We start from the raw sequence: 14132 nt of genomic DNA, 5'->3' as shown, positions 1-14132 counted from the left end.
ATAAGTTCTATGCATCGTTATATGTTTGAGAATTAAAAGCTATGCCAGGCTTTTGCCAGCTAACGTCTGGATATGAGGCACACGCCGTTGAAACCTTCCCGAGGCTAACCATGACGGATATGTAGGGAAGCGCGGAAGGTGAGCCCTTAAGATCTGACGATCTACACGAGTTTTGGAACCCTCACAAAGTAGAAGATTAACGCTCCTACGGCCCGCCTATGTACTACTGGAGCAGATGAATCTATTCACACCTCTGATCCTACGGTATAGGTGGCCTCGGATCACGATTTATGGATTAGATCGTCCCATGGACAAGCCAAAATGGACAGATTATTGTGCACACTATATCTTTCTGTATGCTATCGGTATTTCTTATGATTGATTGCACTTTACGAGAGAAAAGCCCATCCCTTTTTATAGGAAAGGAAGGAGATGGGATGAGATCAGATTATCCGGTCTTCTCCTTATCTCCTATCCAAAATCAAATTCAAAAATGAATTTGAAATCTCAACAGAAAGGAAAAGGCCGGAAGAAGCCTAAACATATGGGACCCATCCGCTAGTGATTGCTTACCAGTGGGCCCCACTGGCCTACGTCCAACATCTCCCACTCAATCACATTGTGGGATAAGCACAAAAATTTGTCCATCTAACTCACCCAATAACAATCAAAGACCAAACATCGCGATCAAAAGAATCAGAGGCGTGGGACCAGCTGGATCACCGTAATTTTCTCACAGGTGCTTAAGTACTAAGTGACCACCTAACAAGTACTCAATAACCCAAGCTTTGCAATGCCTGTCTTAGTCCGCATGACCACACCGGATGGAGTTAAATCCCGATCTGGAGTACTCGACCAACATATGTACTTATCCAACTTATCGAGTTATTTTGAAAACTTGATTTTTCATAAACTTAGACTATAACCAATTTAAAGCAATACTTATATATGTATGCTTTTTAAGAAAAATATTGTTTGCAAAAGTCTAATAAAAACAACTCGATACTGCCGGCGGATAAGTCTTCAAATGCGTATTTATAGTTCTAGAAACTTAATGTAGCTGTCACGGGATCTTTCCTACGCAGATGTGTAATTTGGAATTAATCAAGCCGCTTTCCTAGCGTAACTGAGTCTGGCCAATCAAGGACCCTTCGTGATAGTACACTAAAGTAGCGACTCAATCTCATCCTCATATACACAAGAGGAGGGTAGCTAAGGACACAAAGAGTCACCTACGGAGCTGGCTACTAGCACCTTGCAATGATTGGATCGAATCAAAGTAATCTGTAGGTAAAAAGGTCTTAGCACGTGGCTACAATCTACGTCGTAAAGTAGACAATACTAGGTAAATGTCGGGTCTACAATATGCAGGTCATTCTACATGAGGTACGACTCATTTCATAACCTCATAACCTGACTATAAATTCAGGCCATAACATTGATCGCATGAAAAATAAATGGTGCAATTATGTTATTCGACTTTATCAGTCTCATCTTCAATCTTAAAAGATTGTAGGCGGATACAACTCACTCATATCCTCATCTTTTATTATTTACAATAAAGAGAAGTTCATACCTCAATGTATAAACATGACCCCAATTGTACCTCTCTTGTACATTCAAGGTTGGTCAACCTGTGCGAGTGGGTGACCAGCCTGCCGACAAAAAATAGAAATCCTACATTATCTCAAGGTAAATGCTGATGATCTACTTACCTAGTTTATATTAATGTTCAATACTAAATAAATGAAATGTGTTTTTCATTAATGAAAGATCAAAAGTATTACAAAATAAGTACATCACTCAAGCCTTGCTCAATCCCATCTGCCTAACGTGAACCTGAAATAGATCTCTAGCCATAGGTTTCGTCATAGGATCGGCCATCATCTCCTTAGTAGGAATATAGCTGAGGGCGACCTTCTTATCTCTCACTTGATCATGGACGTAATGATACTTGATCTCAATGTGATTAAACTTCTGGTGGTGTTTAGGATCCTTTGCCAAGTCAATGGCAGAAGTACTGTCTATCTTCAGCGATATAGGCTGACGAACACTTGGTACAACACCCAAACTCAATAGAAATCTGGGAACCCATACACACTCCTGAACTGCAGCACAACATGCAATGTACTCAGCTTTCATAGATGAAAGAGCTATGGATGTCTGTTTTTTACTCGACCATGAGATAGCTCCTCCTCCGAGTAAGAATACATATCCTGAAGTAGACTTTCTCTCGTCGGCGTCATTATCCCAAGCAGCATCAGAATATCCTTTGAGCTCGATACTTGTGCCTTCATAACACAACATTAGGTCTTTCGTTCCTCTTAGATAGCGGAATATATGTTTGACGGCTTATCAATGAGATTGTCCTGGGTTACTCTGATAACGGCTGACTATGTCAACTACATAGCTAATACACAGTCTGGTGCAAAGCATAGCATACATTAAGCTCCCTACTATGCTTGAATAAGGTACTGAGGACATATCCAATTTCTCGGCTTCAATCTGGGACACGATTTTCTATCTAGCTTGGTAACTTTATCCATAGGGGTTTCAACAACTTCTGAATTTTTCATCTTGAACCGCTATAAGATCTTTTGTATATAGGTGGCTTGAGATAAGCCTAAAAAATTCTTAGGGCAATCTCTGATTTTTTACCCCAAGAATAAAGTTGGCTTCACCAAGGTCTTTTATCTTAAAGTTCGAGAATAGCCAATTTTTAGTCAATATCAATAATTGCATGTAATTACCAGCTAACAGGATATCGTCTACATATAGAGATAGTATCGGAAAGGATCTTTCAAATCGTTTCATGTATACACAATGATCTTCTTTACTCATCGTGAATCCAAAAGTAGTGATGGCTAAGTGGAACCTCATGTACTATTGTCTTGGAAATTGCTTCAGCCCATAAATAGATTTCAACAACTTGCAGAATTTTTTTGGATGTTTTTTGTCCACATGACCCATGGGCTGATGCATGTATATCTCTTTGTTCAAGTCACTATTTAAAAATGCAGTCTTTACATCCATCTGATATAACTCTAAATTTAAACTTGCGACAATGGACAAGATCACGCGGATTGAGGAGAACTTTGCAATAGGTGAAAAGTCTCCTCGTAATCAATGCTTTCTTTTTGTGTAAAACCTTTAGCAACTAATTGTATTTTGTACTTGTCCACTGTTCCATCTGTCTTTCTTTTTATCTTTAGTACCCATTTATTACCTATCGCTTTGCGATTGGAATACGGATCAACAAGTTCCCAGACTTTATTCTTCTCCATGGAAGCGATCTCTTCATCCATAGCATTCACCCAATCAGCCGAGTTAGAAGATAACAACGCATCCTGATACGAATCAGGTTCATCATCATCAACCGCAACGTAAGAGAATGTTTGCCCCTCAATATCGAAGTATCTTCAGGGAATCAATCCTCTTTCGCTTCGACATAACTCAGGAGCCCTCTGAGATGTCCTCCCACTGTCCTGACGAACTATACGAGCGTCATCATTTTAAGAAGCAGAACTCCCACTCTCCTGAGATACATCAGGTATTTTAAAAAGTTCTATTGAAACCTTTTGCTGCATTCGGCTCGGGTATCTATCTTCAACGAAGGTCATGTTCCGGGATTCTATCTCAATCAATCGTCTATGGCCCTAAAAAATTAGAACGTATGCCTTTGAATGCATAGGGTACCTTATGAACACGTATTCAATGGTTTTACTATCAAGTTTACTTCTATGCGGAGTAGGTAGCAAAACATATCCCAAAGATCCCCAAGAGCGTAGGTTGGCTAGAGAAGGAATCCTCCCATACCACAACTCATATGAGGTCTTAGGAATGGATTTGGATGAGACTCTATTAAGGACGTATACGGCTGTTAAGAGTGCGTCTCCCCAGAATGTGGTAGAGAGATTGGCTTGTATCATCATCGATCTAACCATATCTAATAGTGTCCTATTCCTTCTCTCTGCAACACCATTTTTTTGTAGAGTGTAAGCCATTGTGTACTGTCAAACTATGCCAACGTTTTCACAATATGATTTAAACATTTTAGATGTATACTCGCCACCTCTATCAAATCGAAAGATTTTAATCTTTTGTTCAAGCTGATTTTCCACCTCAGCTTTATATTTAAGAAAATAATCAAAAGCCTCAAATTTGTGTGAGATGAGATACACATTTTCATAGCGCAAGTAATCGTCAATAAAAGTGACAAAGTATTAACATCCATTTCTGGCATGTACATTGAAAGGTCCACAGATGTCTGAATGGATTATCTCTAGTGTGCCCTTGGACCTAGTCGCTTTAGGAGATGGTTTCTTCGAAGTCTTTCCGAACACACAATGTCCACAAAATGGCAAATCAAATTTGGATAAGGAGTCTAACAGACCAGAACGTACTAGTCTTGTCATATGATCCTTTCCAATGTGACCTAACCTCGCGTGCCAATTTTGAGATTCAGATACTACAATTTCATTTGACATAGCAGATAAAGCAAGAGGTGCATTATAACTATCTACGTCCAGAATAAATAAATCTAAAATTAAATTTTTCCATGCAAAGATGAAGTTATTTAGTCTCAAAGAAACTCTTGTCCCGGAAAATCAAATATCAAAACCATCATATAATAACTTAGAAACATAAATTAAATTCCGACACATCCCCGGTGCATAAAGAGTATTACGGAGGATTATTGTTTGCCCTATACGCGTAAGAAGATGTGAAACGCCAATCCCTAGTACGTCTTCGACAGCATTATTTCCCATATACACATTGTAACTTCCCTTGGCTACAGGTCGAAATTCCTCGAGTCCTCGACGACTCCATGTCACGTGCTTTGTTGCGTCTGAATCCAAAATCCATTCGTTAGATATAGTATCAACAGAAAGGATTTTAGAACAAACGCCTACATACAAAGTATCTAGTGACTGAGAAATTACCGTCTTTTTATGGGCACACTGCCGAGCATAATGGCCGGAATTTCCACAAACAAAGCAAACTATATTTGTCTTTTTCTGCTTCTTCTTTTCATTCCCCTTCTTGAGATTTGGAGGAGGTGTCGTGGTCTTCTGTTCTTAGTTATTCTTTTTCGCCTTCTTGCGAGCTTTGAACCGTTTCTTTTTATCTTTCCGTTTATAGGTCTCTGCTACAAAGGCCTTGGCCGATCCTAGCTGAATTGCATTCATTTCAACATCCCGTACCAAGTGGCCACAAAAGTCTCTGAACGTAGTGATAGAATCAGTATAGTTCAGAATTCTTTTGATTAGGGCCCAAGATTCAGGCAAGAAACAGTGCATTGCTATTATTTTTTGATTTTCAGTCAATTTACACCCAATATAAGGGCACCTATCATCTGCTCCATCTTACAAATATGATCTTTGATTGGGCAGGCGACTGGCATCCTATACTCCTGGAATTCTAATTCCATTGCCCGAACTCTCGCATCTAACTTCTGCGCATAGATATTTGTCAGTGCTTTCCAAATTCCCTTAGCGGTGTCATGTACTTCATACGTAGGTATGAGTTCTTTGTGCATAATGCTAATAAGGACATTATGGGCTGAACGATTTTGTTTACGTCACTTATTGTAGCGGGTCATTGCAACCCTATGTTCTCCTAAATTTTTGTTTTCAGCTAGTATGGGTTCCTCTTGAACCTCATCGAGTGTGTACGATATATCGTCCTCGTACAGAAGGCTTCACACCGCGCGGGACCAGTCTTCATAGTTGTTACCGTCGAAATGTTGTCCTTTCAGCTGTTCAGCAGTTAACGCTTTGGTAACCATCTCTACATTGCATAAGTATCACTACTTAGCTATGATCTAACGTGTTATACAAATTTTCAAAGTATAAAAGTAGTCAACACATTTTAACGAGATCTGAAAGTCCACATATACCCGAATGGGCGGTGTAGATCAATCAAGTTCTCTATTTAAGATGAGTTTAATGCTTTTATAAGAATAAATTTGTATAACGTGCAACCTTCCATTATTAGTTGGATGCATCATTTGGTGGAGGAGAATCAACTCTCACTCAGGTTATGCACAACCTATTTATATGTGTAGGGAGCATTCTAACACTAATTTTCTATATTCCAATGAAAAAAATGGCTTAGATCTGATCACATCAGGCGTAATTATATCACACATATAATCATTATTATCAGATTAAAAAAAAAAATTGAAGTGCATAGCCATAAAGAGAGTTCAATTATCACCTGTGATTATGACCATTAGTGATGGATCCGATCATTACCGTTAATGATCATTGTTGATGATAGATCCTTTCATTAACATTGATCATCATGGTTGATGATCGTTTCAATCACTAATAATCTTTGGATCACTAGTGAATAGAATGATATAAAGGAAATCACATTCACATGCATATATATATGTACATGTCAAAAAAAAAAAAAGAAAAAAAGAGAGAAATATACATATTACTTGCAAGAAAGCTGTAGAGTTTCGGGTTACTCCAAGTGGGCAACTGGACCAAAGTTTATTGATCCAACAGTTGATATTATGGGCCCCACTTGTATATCCCATATGTCAATAATCCAGTTGATGTAAGAATCTAATCCCTTCATTTTATTAGATGATAGGATTATTCAATCTAGGATATATTTATTTCAGGGGCGATCGATAGTGAGACTAACAATCTCAACGGCCTAAATCATTGAAAAATGGGCCCACTTGTACAAAACTGAAAACCAAAGCAGTATGCCAATCCTAGGGCCCATATATAACACAAGCATACATGCATCCACTGCACACAGGACTTCACTTGTCTGTACTTGCCTAAGTTACATGAGCCCACATGATATACATGTGAAATCCACTCAGTTTCTCAAGTAATGGGCCATTCTATTGATGTGCTTTAGCCCAAAATTTGACATACTTGTTTCACGAGATCCTAACCATCGGATCAGAGATCTTTCGTGTATTCATGGCCCACCATATGAGGTGACTACCCTGATTTGTTTGCATCTTGATAGACGGTCTGGATCTATCCCACGAGAAGCCATAAATTCATTCCCTCTCGCTTATCTCTAGAAGTATCAACGGTTGAGATTGGAGAAAGTATCAACGGCTGAGATTAGAGAGAGAGGTGGCACAACCCATGAAGCCATTCCCTCTCTCTTATCTCTGGAAGTCGCTTATAGTTCTGGAAAAACAGATGGACACCGTGGATTTAGAACACAGACTTCAAGGTGATCCTCATTATAGAGGTTTCCAGGGTAGACGTTCAATCCCCACTACATATTATAGTATGGTCCATTTGATAATTATATCTGTCTTATTTATCTTCTCAAGCCTAAATCCGAGGTCGCCAGATGGATGGACGGTTTGGATATAACACATACCTTGTTATTAGACCCACGTGTACAACAGCTATATCACTGGTATAATGTACATCAGCCAATCAGCTTCCCACGTGTACAACAGCTATATAGCCAGTATGATGCACAGCAGCCAATCAGCTTCCCACGTGTACAGTAGCTATATAGCTGGTATGATGTACACCAGCCAATCAGCTTCCCACGTGTACATCAGCTATATGGCTGGGTGCGTGACACGTCAATACAACAATCTATTGGCACGTATGGTGAGATACGTCACCGGCAGCTATATTGATGACATACGTCACTAGTAGCTAGTTGTGATGAGATACGTCACCAGCAGCTATATTGATGAGATACGTCACCAGTAGCTTGTTGTGATGAGATACGTCACCAACAGCTATATTGATGGGTATGTCTCCTGATTTAGTTGTGTAGCTCACGATGAACGTGTGGTGAGTGGCTAAGAATAAAATATGGTGGATGATATACATGGACATTGAAGGGACAAAATGATCATGGGACCCATGTACAAAATGAACGGCTACTAATAAACATAATTCCACAATTTCTATTCAATTTTGTACATGGCCCATGTGGATGATACCAGGGTGTCATTCACAATATCTATTCAATTTTGTATATGGCCCATCCACGTTATGGGCTACAAACTGACAGCTATGGTCACAAAAAATGCATGCCAGGCTAATTTGATAAAAAAAAATAAATAATAATAATGGGAATCCAGATTGTCCGTATTGATAGGCCGTTGTAATGGGTACTGTCCACAGCAGTCCAAATAAAACACATGCACATACCATTCGAAAGCCATGATTAGGAGTCCAAGCAAAAAAAAGAAAGGTCACTTACCTTTTAGATGAAAATAATCGGAGATCCATCATTGAACGCTTTGATACCACTGTAGGGAAGCACGAAAGGTGAGCCCTCAAGATCTGAAGGTCTACATGAGTTTTGGAACCCTCACAAAGCAGAAGATTAACGCTCCAATGGCTCACCTATCTACTACTGCAGTAGATGGATCTATTCACACCTCTGATCCTACGGTATAGGTGGCCTCAGATCACGATCTACGGATTACATCGTCCCAAGGACAAGCTAAAATGGACAGATTACTGTGCACACTATATCTTTCTGTATACTCTCGGTATTTCTTATGATTGATTGCACTCTACGAGAGAAAAGCCCATCCCTTTTTATAGGAAATGAAGGAGATGGGATGAGACCAGATTATCCGGTCTTCTCTATCTCCTATCCAAAATCAAATTCAAAAATGAATTTGAAATCTTAACAGAAAGGAAAAGGCAGAAGAAGCCTAAACATATGGGACCCACCCACTAGTGATTGCTCACCAGTGGGCCCCACTGGCTTACGTCCAACAGGATAAATGCCATCGAACCATTCATGAGATTATTCTTGGGACAGAATGAAAACAGAAGCATTAGCTTGATTGATGTAGAGTGGGTCAGGGACAGTTTCATGGCCAAGATGTATCAGAAAAGGTCCGGTCGATGACAGAAGTGATCCGGACCGTCAGACCTTAAATCCGGCATATCTCACAATTCGGAATGAGTCATCGGGTGTAAAATATATGATTTTGGGGTAGGACAAGCTACTTTAGCTACCCAACCCCGTTATTCTGGTTGCGCAAGCCGGATTTGCGAAATACCATCGGATCAACTGTCGTTTCCCTATTTTAATTCCATTTTTATTATAAATAGTAAGTTTTAGTTTGATTATAATTCTTCATCCATTGGACTTTAGGAGTTGCGCCCAACGTGAAAAGTGCTTAGAATAATTAGGAGAACAGCGTGGTGAAGCCAAATATGAAACTTACTATTTTTGGCCGAAAACCTTGCACACTAGTACACATCACAACTGTCTATAAATACAAGTTTACTAAGTTGCGAATTCTAGGAGTTTTAGTCGTAGCTTGATTCTGAAATTTCTCCCATCGCTTAGTATCCCTATATAAAGGGTTGTAAACTCGTTTATTTCAATCATCAATCAAATTACGAATTTTCTAGAATTTATTTCTATTTTTCTTGTTCTTTTCCTCATGGATTCAAGAAGTCTCTGTGAGGAGTCCAGAGAAGCTCCATGGATTCGGAGTAGTTATCCTTGAGGAAGACGGAGATCGACCTCATCACGTTCATCCCTGCGTCAATTGGTATCAAAGCAAGGATTCCCCTCGGGCCGATGGCAAACAACAAAGGTATGAACCAAAATCCTGTGGACGCTAATTCAGGGATTCGTTATCTTTCGGAAAGAATGAAAGCTTTCCACCGGGATAGTCAATTGACCGTGCAAGGGTTGTATGCAATACTCGACCGTCTTGTGGATGCGTTACTTCCGTCCTGAACCCTAGATGATGCTCCACCGCTTATGGTTGTTGTAAGGCATAACCTGATTTCTGTAGAGCACTACCAGTGATAAATCGTAAGGCTACACCAGGTGATTCGAGCTTAAGAGACGAAGATCTTAATGAAGGCTTTGCCCAACGACCAATCCATGAAGGCAATCATTTAAATCATGCTGGGAGAGACTATCGAGGCAAAGCCGAACTTTCTAGTTTTAACGGTTTATTAGGCATAGAAGATTTGCTCGACTGGTTAGCCGAACTAGAAATATATTTTGATTATATGAACGTGTCAAAGTATAAAAAGGTAAAATTAGTAGCGTTAAAATTAAAATTCGGTGCTTCTGCATGGTGGGAGCATTTACAACTCTCACGAGCCCGACAAAATAAGGTGCTCATGTCATCATGGCCACGGAGGAGATGCCTTCTTCGATCTCGATTCCTTTTTAATGATTATGAGCATGTATTATTCCAGCAATACCAAAACTGTTGATAAGGGAATCAAATCGTCAACGACCATCTATAAATAGTAAGCTTACTATTTACAGTAAGTCACGATTTCTATTAGTTTTCGTTGTAGTTTAATTTTGAAACTTCTTCCTATATTTCATGTCATTATTTAAGAAGGTTGTAAGCTCGTTTTAATGATCAATCAATTTATTACGAATTTCTAAAAATTATTTTATTTTCTTATTTTCCTTGTGGATTCGATGTATTTTTGTGAAGAGTCCAGAGAAGTTCTGTGGATTCAGAATAGTTATCCCCTGAGGAAGATGATGCTCGACCTCAACACATCCTCCCATGCGCTAATTTGGTATTAGAGCCAGTCTTTCTCCTCGAATCTATGGCTTCTATCAACGGGTTGGGCAACAATCCCATGGATGGTGCTCTGGGAAATTTGCCTTTAACGGCGGTGACTTTTGAAGCATCACAACGAGAGAATCGGCAAGTCATGCAAGGGCTGCAGGCTGTCATCGATTGCTTGACGAAGGCCCTAGGGCCACTCCGTGTTTATGGCGGTGACCCGCCACCAACAGGTGTGGGAACTCGTAATCGCACTGATCGTGGGATACTGCCGATAGTGAACCAAAGGAGATGGAGATCCATCAACGAGGAGGTCGACGACGTGGTACTCCAATATCCCGGACAAGACATCGATCGAGTAGATCGAGAGTTCAGGATGAGAGTCGATATTCTTAACTTCAATGGATGGCACCCCTTTTCATAACGCCGAAGCTCTGTAATTGGATAAGTCCCTGGTCCACCAACTCCCCTCTAAACGCCCATACTTTTTCTTGACTAACATATTCCAGAGGGTCCCATCCTCCGTCCCTAGTCTTCAAGTCCATTTGCCTAAAAGGGCCCAATTCATACTCTTAAGGTCTTTTATACTAGCCCCGCCTTCTTGTACGTGCTTACACACCTCCTTCCAATCGACCAAATGAAATTTCTTCTTCTCTTCCTTACCAAGCTATAGAAAACCTCTTCTTAACTTTTCCAGCATTGCCAATGTCAAGGCCGGGCATTTAAACATCGACATGAAATAGAAAGTGCTATGGAATCCCACTACATCAAACTCAAAAGAAAAAAAATAATAATAAAATAATAAAATAATAAAAAATGATGTGACTCATGCTAAATTGTCTTAATATTTCTCAAGCATAATGCACATGGGTCATACCTCATTCTCTTCAATTCTCATTCTAAAGTACATCCAGACAGACTTTTGGGCTAATATATTACACCTGGGATTGATCAGAGATGAAATCCAAATTAACAAATTTTCAAAAGAAAAACTAGTAAACATGCAGATGTAGGCATTCATGAACTTTAGGCAACAAGAAAAGGTCATTATTTGTCATCTATTAGACCCTCATGAATTTGAATTAAGGAATAAGAAATTCATGCAAACTTATTTCAAGTTGTGAAAACTAGTATGATGAATTGACAAGCACAGACTACATGCTATAACATATTGCAATAAATCAAAGTTCCAACAAAGACCTGCATCACAGAAACCGAATAAATTTTTATTTTTATTTTTATTTTTTAATTTTATCAACAGAAGAAGAATACTACCAAAATGCAGCCCAAGCATCTACTTTGAAATATATATAAAAATTAGTTCATTTCTGATGGGCATCAAATGACAACATCTGTCCATTAAATAAATAAATAAAAAGAGTTAAAAAGTTTAAGATTAGTTGCCTTATACCTGCATGTGCACCTAGCAAATCTCAGTCATTAGACCTTCAGTTGCATAAATTTTCTTGTGCTTCGGATCATGAAACAAAACCTGCACAGAAATGGATTGTCAATTAGGATCAATGAAGACGCACAAAGATTAGTGCCAAAGCACGAGATTTAAGCTCATTTTCATATAATCTCTTATACATTGCGACCTATGCCAGAAAATAACAAAAAGAATTAGGCATTATTGCTCCATAACAAGCATCACATCCAGCTGCTCTTGAATGTGATTAGAAAAAAATATCGCCTGCAAATTTGCAAAAAAAAAAAGAAAAAGGCAAAATCAAATGACTGCCGCTCAAAATAATCATGTAACAATTACCAAAGATGTTTGCCCAAATTACAGGATAAAGACAACAGGCAAACTGCACCCCTCACTGAAGTTCACACTCCAATTTCAAAGGCCTCAACAAGTCCCTGTCATTTGGACTACAGAATATAAGAAGCATTTTATGAAGGTTTTTTTTTATTATTTTATTATTTTTATTTTATTTTATTTTATTTTATTTTTGTTATTTAGCTGGAGTTGCTTGAATCTCTTCCTTACACAAAAATGTCACCTTCAAAACTAGAGAAATGGATGTGAATTTTGGGGCTACCACAGAAGGCAGTCTACTGTTTCTGTAGGCTGAAGGGAAGGACTACCATGAAATGAATGGCCTGCTCCTGTATTGCATGGCAGTTAGCACTCTAGCCCACTGTCTACCAAACCAAATCTCTGGGAAACCTACTCCACAACTAAGCTTTTTCAATCTTTTTTTATTTTTTTAAATTATTATTATTATTTTTTTTCCGGGTGAAATTATTGAAACCACTTGCAGTAAATAGCCTTGAAGTTCTGATTTTTGAGCCAACATATGAGGCCAACTAAACTTCCATCTCACTCTCCAAAGGAGTGAAAACAATTCTGAATATAAAAACCACTTTCTTTTCTTGTAAAGGACACAGGAATATGTTCTGAGTTAACTAAATTCTCTTGAAGCTTGCAAAAAGAAATTAGTTTTCATTGGTTAACGTTCAATTCCCACTATTTCCTTTGGTGGTGCGGTCCAAATGAGCCTTGGATCTACCTCAATTTTGGGCTCACACCTTAAAATGATATGACAAAATGGATGGATAGCCTGAGTAAAACACAAACATTATGGTGTTCCCACGTGATGGGTCAGTAGGCAATCAGCATCCCCACAATGGTGGGAGCCTTTCCAGACCAACCTACTACTGGAGGGGTCACTAATGAATCCCATCTGTGTTTGACCTAAACCTTCCATCCATTTTTCAATACTCATTTTAGGGGATGAATTAAAATATGAAATAGATCCAAATCTCAGGTGGCCGCACTACTGTAAATGGCAGTGATTAAATGGCCCCAATAAAAACTTCCTAATGCCTATTATCATGTTTATTCACCATCCAACCTCTTGTCAGGTCACCTCACCTTAATGAAGTTAAAACACAATTATCAGTTTCATACAAAACTTGTGGCTCCCTGTAAGTTTTAATCACTCCTGTTTTCTGTGTGTGGTCCACCTGAGATTTGGATCTGCCTTATTTTTTAGCTCATGACCTAAAATGAGCTTAGAAAATGAATATACCATGTGATAAAACACATACATCATGGAAGGGTACACCATAACCAGTGTAAGACAAGTGATCGCTATTGCATAAGCAGCTCCCCCATAACCAGTGTGTGACGCAAAAAGATAGCAACATGCAGATCTGCAGGAAAGAAAAAGTCCTTCAGTTAGATTACATCACCTGAAATTAACAGGAAAAAAAATTCTTAGTTAAATATAAGAGAAATCACCGTAAAACAGATAATAGTTGCTAGCTGTCTGATACATGATCCATACTCATCTTGACAGGAGTGGATTGAGTCAATATCTGTCAATAAGGCTTCTCTTTCTCATGTTAGCGGTATCCTCTTGTATTCAATATTGTAGCCTTCAGCTTTCAGAGAGGCATATACTTCTGCAGGCGTCTTCACATCATCTAATAAAATGTTCTCCCAGTACCCTTCTACACTGGAATGCTTCGACACTGGATTAAGTTCTTCACGATGCAATAGCATTCGACCACCAGATTGTGTTACCTCAGCTATTATATCTTCTTTCATCTGAGCTTCCATGTTTTTCACCTGCATGAAGTCCAAGCAGGGAGACAT

At 39.0% G+C, this 14132-nt stretch overlaps 1 protein-coding gene across 9 annotated transcripts in view; it reads right to left on the bottom strand.

Moving 5' to 3' along the window:
• LOC131249016 (uncharacterized) overlaps positions 1-14132 on the bottom strand; it is a 127383-nt gene that overhangs the window by 49492 nt on the left and 63759 nt on the right. For 2 of the 9 annotated variants that reach the window (XR_009172615.1, XR_009172613.1), the window contains exons 3-7: positions 13776-14105; positions 12116-13687; positions 11937-12017; positions 11403-11466; positions 10630-11287 (exon numbers count right to left, since the gene is read on the bottom strand). The exons of 1 other annotated variant lie outside the window; for it this stretch is intronic. The gene's annotated coding sequence lies outside the window, so the exon portion shown is untranslated. Of the gene's footprint in view, positions 1-10618; positions 11288-11402; positions 11467-11936; positions 12018-12115; positions 13727-13775; positions 14106-14132 lie in introns of those variants that run through there. 6 more of the 9 variants (XR_009172617.1, XR_009172618.1, XR_009172619.1 and 3 more) reach the window with 6 other exon arrangements.

This window comes from Magnolia sinica, chromosome 6 (assembly GCF_029962835.1).
Source record: "Magnolia sinica isolate HGM2019 chromosome 6, MsV1, whole genome shotgun sequence".
Classification (NCBI taxonomy): domain Eukaryota; kingdom Viridiplantae; phylum Streptophyta; class Magnoliopsida; order Magnoliales; family Magnoliaceae; genus Magnolia; species Magnolia sinica.
The sequence above is the reverse complement of the archived record's forward strand: the minus strand, read 5'-3'. Positions and strand labels throughout refer to the sequence as shown.